The following is a 13,024-nucleotide window of genomic DNA, read 5'->3' on the forward strand; positions in this document are numbered from 1 at the left end:
CCCTCTTAGTTATTTCCTGTTTACTTGTTGCCTTCCCCATCAAATTGTGAAGTCTTTTAGGTTGGGAGGGAATCCCCAAAGCCTTTTTATTGGTACCCCCAGTGCTTAGCACATAATAGGCCCTTAAAAATAGCTTTTACAATTCTCTAGATATTTATTCTGTTTGTGCTTAATATATGTCCTTGTTCCTTCCATTAAAATGTATGTTTCTTACAAGTAGGGATAGTTTCATGTATTATATTTTTGCCCTTAGCTTCTTAACATAGTGACTTGTAAATAAAAGGCCCTTTATAAATGCTTTTTGATTGAATTATTACCAGTTTTTGTGGAAAAAAAATTTTTTTTCTTTCCAAGATCTCAGTAACAATAAGAGACTTAAAAGTTTTGTTTCCTATGCCTTCTAGAATTGAGGTAATTGACTTTAATGATACATTTTACATATGCAATACTAAATACCCATCCTCCTCCTATCCAATGACTTAGAACCCTTTACCCCCTTCACAACTAAACAGTGAAAGGAAAAAATCAAAACCTGTGCTGTAATGTTTTCAGAAGAGTTAATACATTTTCAACACAAACTAGTGTCTACTTACTTAATCTAATACTCAAAAACTTGGAACCCGACAGTGAAAACATATTGCATGATAAGATATTGCTTGTATTTGTCTATTTACATAAGGGCAGAAATCGTGGCTTATTTATCTTTATCCCAGCTTTTTAACATAATACATTACATGTAGGTTCCTAATATTTCATTGTCAAGCAAATAAATAATAGAATGAAGGAACCCCTGCTTTGGTATTGAACATGTTGGTTTTTTCCTAACAGAAACTCTTCATAAGGGTTTGTAAGATTTCTTCTTTTTCATTCAGATATCTCTGCCACAGAGGACAAGTTTCAAGTACTTGCATTATCACATATGACTAGAACCCAAGTCTGTCTTGAAAGGAAAACTGAACTTCCTCTCCATGGTGTTTAGTGTTCCAAAAACAAAATGATTAAAAGCTATTGTGTGTTTTCAGTTATTCATTTAAAAAATTTTCTTCTGTAAACATATATTACTCTGTAGCACTAGGTAGACTTTGATGGGTGATTAGTAATGCTCTTTAGTAATTTTTCAAAAGGAATTATTTTCTGGAATATATTCTGGATTTTCAAGAAATCATCTTCCTTATTGTTACTTTCATGTGGAAGTATTCCATTAATGTTGCTATGAATATCAGATCACCTACAAATTAGCGCAAGTAAATATCATTGATGAATAAGAATGTTACAATTTACCTCCTTGTACATGTCAAATAATAACTGCCAGGAAAACATTTTGCCTTGCAGATTCATTGGATCTTTCTTGTCTACCTTACTAGCCTTGTGATGGAGACATTTTCTAACACATTTGGACTAACTGACCACAAGTCTAGTCTGTTTAACATTTTTTTCAGGTTAAAGTAATGAGTTCTAAACCTTGGACTTTTTTTCCCCTACCTCTTCTCATTTTCTTTCTCACACCATCTAGCCGAAATAGAAATGAAGAATTCTTATGAACATGTGAGGTACATTAGTCATAATTTTAAGAAAGATGCATCTAGTATTATGACTTTCCAATTAATTAGGTTTGTCTAAGAATCCATAGAAGGGTTAGTATATGGCTTACTATAATTATCAAGTGTTTGTTGTGATACAGAAAACCATCTTACTTAAAGTGGTAATAATCACAAGAATAATTGACTTTTGTAAAAGTTCATAAGATACTTCATATTTGTAATCACATTTAAACCTCAGAAAACCTAGGAGAAAATACTGTAGGCATTATAGTATCCTTAAATTTAAAAAAACTAAGATTCAGTGATTTGCTCTTGCTTGCCCTAATAAAAATGAAAGGCAGACTCCAAATCAGAGTCTTTGCTGTCTCCAAATCCAACGCTTTTCTCACTATGCTGTGCATGTTTAAAAACAAAAAGCTATTATTTTCTGGTCTTTTCACTAACTGAAATGACATTACATGGGTCATTAGAGTAAAAGGGTAGCATTCTTTTAAATTGTTCTGTTTTAAAGCTCCATAAATCTTCCTGTTGTCATCAAATTAGATTATTAATGCCAATTATACATGGTTATAATTCATCTAAGTACATGGCTTAAATGTACTTTTAGAATGGCTAAGGTAATAAAACTAATTAAATCATTAGAATAGCAGAATTTCCCATTTGATATTTATCATTATCTCCTCTGCTTTTCCTTCATTCCAGTTTCTCTCCTTTAGGTCTGAACATGCTATTGCTCTGTGACTCAGAAGTGAGTCTTAGATTCTCTCAAGACTTTAAGAGAGAAAGAATTAGAAGAGATCCATCTATCTGCTTTCACTTTATAGGCAAAGTTTTAAAAGCAGTGAGCTAACTCCAAAGCCTAGTTTACCAGTTAACATTCCTAGGGCTTTTTTTTTTTTTATTCATTTTTCCAAATTATCCCCTCCCTCCCTCCACTCCCTCCCCCCATGACAGGTAATCCCATACATTTTACATGTGTTACAATATAACTTAGATACAATATATGTGTGTAAATACCATTTTCTTGTTGCACATTAATTATTAGCTTCCAAAGGTATAAGTAACCTGGGTAGATAGACAGTAGTGCTAACAATTTACATTCACTTCCCAGTGTTCCTTCTCTGGGTGTAGTTATTTCTGTCCATCATTGACCAACTGGAAGTGAGTTGGCTCTTCTTTATGTTGAAGATATCCACTTCCATCAGAATACATCCTCATACAGTATTGTTGTTGAAGTGTATAGTGATCTTCTGGTTCTGCTCATTTCACTCAGCAACAGTTGATTTAAGTCTCTCCAAGTAGGGCTTTTTCTTTAGATTTCTTGTAGTTGGTTCAAAGGGCAGCTAGGTGGCACAGTGGATAGAGTGCTAAACCTATAAAATAGAGCCCACTCTACTAGCTTTCTGACCTGGGCAGGTCCCTTCACCCTGTTTGCCTCAGTTTCCTTATCTGGAAAATGGGATGGAGAAGGAAATGACAAACCCCTTCCTTCAAAGTCTTTGCTGAGAAAACCCAAAAGGGGTCATGAAGGGTCAGATACAGCTGAAATAATTGAACAACAATAAAAATTGATGTAGAAGAAGGAAGAATGAAAACAAATATGATTATTTGCTAAGGGCTTTTTAAAAAATTATTTTAATTCTGACCTAACTTTGTGTCTTGTGCTCCTTCCTCTATATTGCCTATTAAATGTGTTTTCATACAAAAAAATTATTTTAATAGTTTTTATTTACCAGATATTTGCATGGGTAATTTTATAACATTGACAGTTGCCAAACCTTTTGTTCTAATTTCCCCCAATACATGTTAAATATGTTAAAGTATAAATTAAATACAACATATGTATACATGTCCAAACAGTTGTTTTGCTGTACAAAAAGAATTGGACTTTGAAATAGTGTACATTAAATGCTTATTTTTTTTAAGTATGTGCACATTCATACAGAAATATATTATTTTAGACTATACATTTGTTTGTGTAATTGAAGTTTTAAACAATTTTATGTCTATTTTTATCATTTGCCACCAAAAAGAATGATAAAAGCCACATTAAAATTAATTGAAGGGAAAATCAATATGAATTACAAAAATTTTAAATACACGTGTGTGTGTGTGTGTGTGTGTGTGTGTGTGTGTATACAATTTTAAGTAGCCGTGGGGTTTATGCAGTTCAACTTCACTCATTTTGCAGATAGAGGAAACTGGAGGCCAGACAACTTTTAACTCAAGGTCACACAGTTCTTAGTGGCACTTAAACCCATCTCTCCTGAGTTAACTAGCCTCATATCCTTAAAGATAACTCTTATTAGGGCAGCTAGGTGGCGCAGTGGATAGAGCACCAGCCCTGAAGTCAGGAGGACCTTGAGTTCAAATTTGGTCTCAGACACTTAACCCCAATTGCCTCAGCAAAAAAAAAAAAAAAAAAAAAAAATTAGTACAGCAATTATTTACATGTGAATGGATATTTGTGATACACAAAAGGAGAGGATTTGAATGAAATTATAGGGCCTTTCTAGCTGTAGATTTCTGTAATTCTAAATACTTGTCAGGAGCAGTTTCTTCTCTAAAATAGTTTTTCCTAATAAAATATTTATATTGTTTTGCTTAGTAAATGCTTCTTTCAAAGATAATGTGTACTTCATATATTGTATTTAACGTATACTTCAACATATTTAACATGTTTGGGACTACTGTCATCTAGGGAAGGAGGTAGAGGGAAGGAAGGGAAAAATTGGAACAGAACTTTTTGCAAGGGTCAATGTTGAAAAATTACCTATGCATATTCTTTGTCAATAAAAAGCTATTTTAAAAAAATAACCTATATTTGAATCTTGGACCTAGTGTCCAAATTAATGGATTAATTTTTGATTAGTCACATATTTAAAAAAAAATTTTTTTAGTGAGATTTTTTTTGTTTTTACATCATTATACATTTCCCATTTCCTCCCTCAATCCCAGATAGCCATCCTTTATAATAAAGAAGACAAAGTTCAACAAAACTACCCAGCATATCCATAATTCCCCACCTCTATAAAGGAAAAACTATGTTCTCCCATCCATTATTTGGCATCCTTCTTGGTTATTATAATTTTGCAGCATTCCATTTCTGTTGTTTTATGGTTCTTTCCATTTACAGTAAAATCGAAGTGAGGTCATCACACACTATAGTATACTTATCTCATGCGTTGAACTCCAGCCTATCTTTACACTGATAGGTTTAGTATCATAAAAAGGTCTAGGTCTAGGTCATAGAAGGACCCTCACTTCACAGTTAAACTCAAAACTTTATTAACAGGAGGGAATATAGTCTAACATTACACTACCATTATGACTCTCAAGCCCCCATGGTTGTTTCTATTTACATAAAATTATCCACTCTAGTAATGTAAACTTTCACATCTTAAACAAAGCCACTAACTTAATTAAGTCAAAAGAAATAATAGCAGTATTAGCATATTAAAGCAAATGCAGGGATGATTAATACACCAAATCTACACATAAACTCAGATCTTTTTTTCCCCCACTAGTGCACTTGGTGTCTTTGGGGAAAAGCAGTAACAAGCATACATTTGCAGAGAAACCTTGCAAGGAAAACATTAGTGAGGAAAAACCATGTACTAGGAAACTACAAACTTTGGCATCTTCTTTGTGTCCCCTAGGAATTGTTTCTAAAAATTATTTACAAACCTATGTCTTATGTGGAATAGGTGCTCCCACTGCTCATTTGAGCTGTTCTTCAACAATAGTTTGGCTAAGATGTCATACTCAGTGATATATTTAGTCAAGTGTATCATTAGGCATGACATCTTAGCCAAATTGTTCCATCTATTGGTTAACTTCTCGAATCTTTGCTTCTCAGCTACTGTTGCTCTTTTCTGCTGGATTTGGGTATTCCATTTTGTTGTTTGCCCTTTGTTCTTGAAGAAGACCAGGACTTCAGGGAGGCAATGCCATGACATGCAAGTGAATTGGATTTTAGTGAGGGAGGGCTGAGCAAGGTCACTTGCCTCACTTTCCCCTCCAGAACCATCTGGGTCCAGTGACAAGATATAGAACAGGATGACTGGAAGTGGTCTTGGATGATACTATGGGAGACCCTGGTCTTTTTAAGCTAAGGTCTTCAATAGCTCTCAATGTGACTGAGGCCACACCCATTGAGTGATTAAGGCTAGACTGCAGTTGAGGGAAAGAATAGCCTCTTTGAACTGGCCCACCCCCAAAAAATAAATCTGGGAGGGATTTCTGGCCAAAACAGAAAAGATTGCTACTTACATACTGAGTCCCTCAGGACTCAAATAATAATCATTATTTGGCCTGGCCTACAATCCTGGCCAATAGAGACAAAGTGGTTTGGATTTAAGGCATGGTCCTTAAATAAAAATCTAGCCAGTAAACTCCAAGATATTTTGGGAGGGTTCAGTGATCCCCAAAAGGTGTTTTTAAGAGTATCTGCAGGTAAGGGTATGTCTGATAACCCTATATGGACAGAGGGAGAGAAGAAAGGAGGGAAGGAAAGTCAGTTTAAGTTGGGCCTCCAGTGGAGCAGCTCTACTCAGAAGTTGTTGTTTATCCTTCTGTCTTGAAGGGGACCGTGATAATAACTTGGGGAATTGTAATTTCCACCTTAGTTTCTGCATAAGTTTGAAGCTGGAAGTTATAGTTCCCCAAGTTACTATCAGGGTCCCCTTCAAGAAAGAAACTTAACTAAATCTTCCCTCCCTAGTTTCTGGATTATAGCTGTTGAGGTTGGGAAGAGACCCCAAGAGGTGTCTCAAAAGAATTTGCAGGCTTGAACAATCCATTTCCAAGTCAAGAGGCATAGCTTATTGTAATTGTAACACCAATTGAAGGGTCTAAGTTCCAAGAGACAGAAAGAAACAGAAGCCAGAAGATGCATTTATCTAGTTCTGCATATTATAGATATAATAATTTTGTGGCCCAGAGGTAGAACCAAGAAGTACTCTGTGAGTAGTCTGTGGAATTTGACTGACCATCAGACAGTAATTTTTGTTGCCAGACAGACTATTAGAACAATAGGTTGGGGATGGGGGACTTCAGGGTCACAGATTCCAAAGCCAGAGTGTTGAGGGCGGTAGCCCCTTGATGTTCCTTGTTTGATCTACAACTTCCTTTGGGACTTGGACCTTTGATACAAGATCTGGTCAAACTAGTCTGGGCTTGTACCCAGCCCCCCACTGGATCTGAGCTGGCTTGGATAAAGCCCGCCAAAAATCTGGCCTTCTAGGAATTAACCTGAGCTCCGCCCATTACTTCTTCAAGCAGATAAAAAGAGCAAAGCTAGAACCATCTTTGGTTCAGAGATTTGAAAGATGCCAGCCAAGATGCTTGCATCAGAGATTCTCTGTCCCCGCCGAAATATCTTCCTCTATCTAATGCCTTTTACTAACCAGACCTTAACTTTGCTTCCAAACCCTGCAATAAACATCTTTTACCCATCTAGGTTTTCGGGCCTGTAAATTCATTTACAGGGGACTCCCACCGCCACTAGACCTGATTTAACTTTGTATCCTTGCGCCGAATCCTAAGGGGGTTGTAGGGGAGCTCCATGTGACTCCCTGTACCCCGAATCCTGCCACTAGACCTCACTTAATCCTATTGAGGTATATACCTCATTATTAGATATTTATCTCATGATTTGGTTCAAGTCACCTCATCATTTTGAGGTTCCCCATTACCTCATCAAGAGGACTTTAGAATCATTGACAGATTGTTAGAATAGAAGTTCCCTAAGGTCAGGGGATCTTGAAATTATTGCTCTCTCTCCTAGAAGTTATATTACATCATAGCCAAAACTTCATCTTTTACTTATAATGAAAAAAAATTACATGTATATAATCAAAGAACAAATGTAGATCCATTACGCTGTAGAATATAATTACTTGCCCTATTCAGGACAGGCAACTCAAGATTTCTTGAGTCAGAGTAATTGCAAATCTTAGAATTCTGATCAGACTTAACTTCAGCTTCTTAAAGAGATATTACCTTACATAGTCATTGCATATCTTGTTTTTCTAATGTTGCTTACTTCACTTTGCATCAGTTTATATGTTTCCATTACTTTCTGTTTTCATTATACCCATCATTTCTTACAGGATGCATTCATGTAACACAATTTGTTTAGCCTTTCCCCATTCAATGGGCACTTATCTCCTTTATTTCTAGTTCTTTGCTACTGTTGAGATTCAGAAGGGACCCTGAAAGGCTGGGGTCACAGACCAGTATTGCAAGATGTCTCAAAATAATTTGCAGGCTTGAACCCATCTCCAAGTCCAGGGGTAAAGTTTATTGTAATTGTAATGCCAATTGAAGCAGACTAAGTTTCAAAAGAATTTAACAAGAAACCAAGAGAAAGAATATAGATTTATAGGATAGAATTAGATCAAAGCTTAATGTAACTTATTTGCTAATTTATGGCTTTCAGGTTAGGTTTGAGGAGTGGTCTATTAACTATTGTCTCAAATGACTTTAACAGTCATCTTTGTAAATGTCTTTTAATATAACACGTAATATTCTCTATGCCTACAGGCCTTTTTCACTCTGTTACCAGCTCTTTGGTAGGTTGCAATGTAACGTAGTGGATAGTGCTGACCTTGTTTTGAGTGTCCATATTAGTTGTCCCATAATCTCAAGACTGAACGAGCAGTTGAAAGTTTGTAGCTTGGAGCCTGGAGGAAACAAATCTTACAAACAGATTAAAAGTGGGGTGGCATCCAGGGTGGAGATGGTAATTTTTGGGAATGGGACCTTTGCAAATAATGCATCAGGTCCCATGTGTGGGCTGCCTTGAGGGTGTGGATGGCCTATCCAACAATTCCGAATGCCCCACTGCCAACAGAGCTCCCTAGCTGAAAGGCTAAGAAAGAGTTAACTATTGGCAGGGGCCACAAAATGACATCAAGAAAAACTGAAGAGAAAGTGCTAGGAGCGCAGTTCTCATCTTGGAGTGACAAAGAGTTAGAAAGAAGAATGAGAGTTCGAGAAAGAAGGATTCTGACAGTTTCACTCTTCTTTCTCTAGAGTGTTTTCAGGGGTAAAGTCTATTTGCCAATCATCCCCCGAGTATGTGCTCCTTCTCAGAACAGGCTTCAGGATAGGGGGAGATTTAACAACTCCTTCAGGATTTCCTTGGGCACAAACTGGGCAGGCCTCACAGTCCTGCCTGATCATTTCTCCCAGCTTGTGACTAGTAAAAATGTGTTTCACAAGGGATTGAAGAGCATTTCTTCCCAAGTGTGTAGCTTGGTGAAGACCAAAAATACGTTTCCATTGACTTGTCTCTAAGATTAAAAATTGGCTTGAGGGTGTTTGAAACCAACCTGAAGGAGGAAGAGTGTCAGGGAGCTGGGAGATTAAAAATGCCATAGTCAGGGGTGGCAGCAGCTTTAGCAGCTAAATCTGCAAATCCTTGGCTTGAAGTGAATCTCCCTTCTGGTGTCCTTTACAAAATATGACTGAAACCTCTCTGGGTTTGTGGACAGCTTGTAGTAGCTGTAGAATTTCTCCAGCACACTTAATAGGAAAATTCTTTGCTGTCAAAAGTCCCCTTTCTTTCCATAAAGCCCCATAACCATGCAAAATATGAAAAGTATATTGGGAGTCAGTATAGAAATTCACTCTCATTCCCTTCCCCAGTTCTAAAGCTGTAATCAGGGCAATGAGTTCAGCTTTCTAGGCAGAATTACCAGAGACAGGGGCTTAGCTTCCAGGGTGCTATTGAGGCTAAGCCTCCCACTAGTAAGCCACTGATGCCCTTTGGCTTTTAAAATGCTCTGGTGCCCTAGGCTAAGTTTTGAGGCTTCTTCAGTTAAAAGGGCTATAGCAGCCACTGCTCTGAGGCACAAGAGCCATTCTAGGGAAACTGAGTCTAGTAACTGAGAAATAGGCAACCTATCTGGCTTCAGCTCTAAGAGCCCCCAGGGCCTGGCCCCAGCTTTCATCTACATAGAATGAAAGGCTTTTCTAAATTAGATAGAGACAGGGCAAAGGCAGAAGTCAGTTTGGCTTTTAGAGTAAAATTAGAGTTTTTATGGCTGCACCTAAGAAAGCCTCTCTAGTGGGACTGCAGATCAAGATAAGACTGCAGTTCAGCAGCTCCAAATCTCTTAATTCTGTAGCCAGTGGTAAAAGTTTGTGCTTAAGAAATTTCTCAAATCTGACTAGGGCTGGAGTGGCCCAAACAGAGGAATCTATTTTCTTCCAGATAGATTCCCAGAGGGAATATGGGAGGGTTTTGAGAGCAGCACAAAAACCATCTGGAGGTCTGAGAAGAGAAAATTGGGTCCCCAATTTCACCATTAAATCACGCCCCAGTAAGGGAGCAGGATAGGAGGGAATCATAAGGAATGAGTGTTTAAATAATAGGTTACCAAACTGGCAAAGCAGAGGGAAAGTCTCAAAACAATTTTTAAGTTTCCTTTCAATCCCCATTTTATGGGGTGAGGGGCAAGTGAGACCAAAGTGCCAGAACAAGAGGGAAAGAGAAGTCCCCATATCAAAAAGAAATTCAATGATCTTACCGGCCACATCCGGTATTTTTATAGTAGAGCGAGGGGGAGCTTGCCTAAGCCCTAAACTCCTGCCAGAGGGCAGGGCATTAGGGGGGGTAGCTTGTAGGCAGTCTCTCCTCCAGTGCCCCTTCTGGCTGCACTCAGAGCAAGGACTGGGGAGTTTCCTTGGCAGCCAGTCACAGGGCGATGGCCCTGTCCCTGACACCTGAAGCGTGAATCCTATGGTTCCCGGAAATGTCAGCAGCCAAAATGTAGGACTGTTCTTTGTTTCTTGCTTTAACTCTGTGGTCTTTTTCCTCTGCTGCGGTTTGCTTCCTATTAGTAAACTCCAACAGCTGTTTCTAACAGCTGAGTTGGAGAAGTTTGAGGGCCCAAAGCTGGCTTCTGCAGCTTCCTCTGTATATCTGGGGCAGATCTCTCCCCAGGAGAGATCAAAATTGGGCATTGGCCTTAGACCCCTCAAAAAGCTGGAGGGGGTCCTCAGAGTAATGGCCAGGTTTCTCTTCAGTCTGGAAGGGATTTGACATGGAAAGAGGCAGCTCTGCTCTGAGTGTCTCTTCTTGAGAGTCTGCTGCTTCTCTCAGTGGGCAGAGGTTAGAAGGGCTGGAGAAAAAGGGGTCCCTTTTCTCCTTGTGTTCAGAGGGTTTGAGGAGTGGGGGCTGGGAAGTCTCAGGATCTAGTTCAGGAGGTGAGGGGGACAGAGTTAAAGAAATATTGTCAGACATAAGGACCTATCTTTGGTAAGGAGATGGTTCTGAAAAGGATTCAGAGGGATCCTGTGTCCCTAAAGGAGTGGAAAGGAGGAAGTTATTTAAAATGTTAGTATCTAATTTTGATTTCCCTCCAACAAATTTCAGCAGCATCCTGCAGTACTGTTTTAATTTAAACTTTTTAGTTTTGAGATCTTTTAAGCCAAATTTGTCTCTCTTTAAGAAACAGCCTGAAGGAGAATTCTTAGGAATTGAGACAGAGGTATATTGTCCCATTTTGCCACAAGTCTTAGATTTTCCCAGATTCTATAGGACCCTATCCTCCCAGGCATCCCTAGAGAGGAAGAAGTGTCAGAAGTTCCCTGATTAAGGGGACTCTTGTCAAAAACGTCTGGGTGTCCCCAGCTAAAGAATTCAGTTGGAGCGTAAAAACTCCCTAAAGCCCAAATCTTCCTGGGTATTTGGGGATCCCAGCTAAAGAATAGACAACAGCAAGAGAAGGCTTACCCTGGCCAGAATTTCAGAGATCCCTGTATCGGCCCACCAAATGTTGAGGTGTGAGAAATGAGAGTAAGAGATCCCCTGACAGCAATGGGGTACCCTGGCCAGTCGCAGGTTTTGAGAAAGAATTCACGAATGCAAATGAATACAGGCACAAGTTTGTGGCAAAAATAGGTTTATTACACTAAGAAAACAACTTTCTTGGCAGGCAAAATCCTGCTAGAACTTTTGCAAAGGTTTGGGCACACAGCCTTTGATTATATTGGATTTTTGTTGCCCCTAGCCAGGGAACAATTTGAGGGACTAATTTTCAATCCAATGGAGGGTGGTGATTATGTCCCAGGCCAAGATCTCCAATTGAATCATAGGAGGAGATTACTTATCTGGGAGTTTCCCCAATGAACATTAGGGTGGGACCTCTCCCAGAGGGGTTTGAGGTTTTTAACCCAGGATCATCCTTCCCCCCCAAGATCTCAGTTTATATCACTTGGCATTAGGAAAACCTTTCGAATTCAAATTCTGCCTCTGACTTGTAGTAGATAGATGTTTTACCATGAGCCAAGCTCCTTTTTTTTTTTCATTTATAAAATGAGAATGATAATACTTACAATATTTATAATGAGGCTTAAAAGAGCTGATATATAGAATTTACCATTCCCTTCCCAGTCCTTTTCTTGACATGCTCTGAACTTTGAAACCAAGCTCCCTTATTAGATTCCTTCAGCCAGGATATGTCAGAAGCAGGCCTTTAGCCCAGTCATCCTAACTGAGAATAGCTCTCATCTACATTATTCTTTAATATTTAATGTTCTCCAGACCACATTATGTGGTTGGAATACCCTCCCTCCTTAATTCCTCCTGCTGACTTCCCTGGCTTAGTTTTAAGTCCAAAGTAAAATCCAGTCTTTTGTAAGGATGCTTTTCCAGCCCCTCTTGATTATGTCATATTCATCTTGTTTGCAGAATCCTATATATACAAAACAAGCTATATAAAATATTTGGGTAGCACAAGAGGCAGCTAAGTGGATAGAGTGCTGGGCTTGGAATCAGGAAAACTCGAGTTCAAATGCAGTCTAATTTACTAATGGTATAACTTTGGGCAAATCACTTAACCCCCTTTGCCCCAGTTTCCTCATCTGGAGAAGGAAATGGGAAACTTATTCCTGTATCTTTTCCAGGAAAACCCCAAATGGGGTCACCAAGAATCAGACAAGCCTGAAACTAATCAACATTTTCCCCATTAGATTATGAGCTCCTTAAGAATAGGTTCTATCTTTTTTCTTTTTGTTTTGTTTTGTTTTGTTTTGTTTTTGTAATTGAATAAAAATATTAGGATAGAAATCCATTTTTGCTGTGGCAGACAGATAGATTCTTCGCATTGGTCCCACTTATTTTAAAAGATTTTTGTTCCATTAAAGTTTAGAGATTACAATTCTAGATGTTGACAGCATTTAATATTCTTGAATTTTTATAGATTTTTGATATATCTGGGCAATTGTTGGCAAAACTGTGTCTGCTTTAGTTTCAGTGCAGTTTATTTGTTGAATTTTCCAAGATAATTTGGAATTTAATTGGTAGTATAGGCATCTATCATCTTTTCATATATAAAGGTCAGCAAGTTTTTGGTATAGAATGATCCTTTTTTTTTTTTTTTTTTTGTTATCTGCATAGTGTTTATATTTTTGCATTCTGCAAAATATGTTATATAGATTATATGACATAATCTAATGACACCAATTATGTG

General features: G+C 38.1%; 1 protein-coding gene across 1 annotated transcript in view; it reads left to right on the forward strand.

Moving 5' to 3' along the window:
- The window catches only part of PARN (poly(A)-specific ribonuclease), a 172,747-nt gene that overhangs the window by 127,361 nt on the left and 32,362 nt on the right, over positions 1–13,024 (forward strand). The gene's annotated exons all lie outside the window — the stretch shown is intronic.

This window comes from Sminthopsis crassicaudata, chromosome 1 (genome assembly GCF_048593235.1).
Source record: "Sminthopsis crassicaudata isolate SCR6 chromosome 1, ASM4859323v1, whole genome shotgun sequence".
NCBI classification, from domain to species: Eukaryota; Metazoa; Chordata; class Mammalia; order Dasyuromorphia; family Dasyuridae; genus Sminthopsis; species Sminthopsis crassicaudata.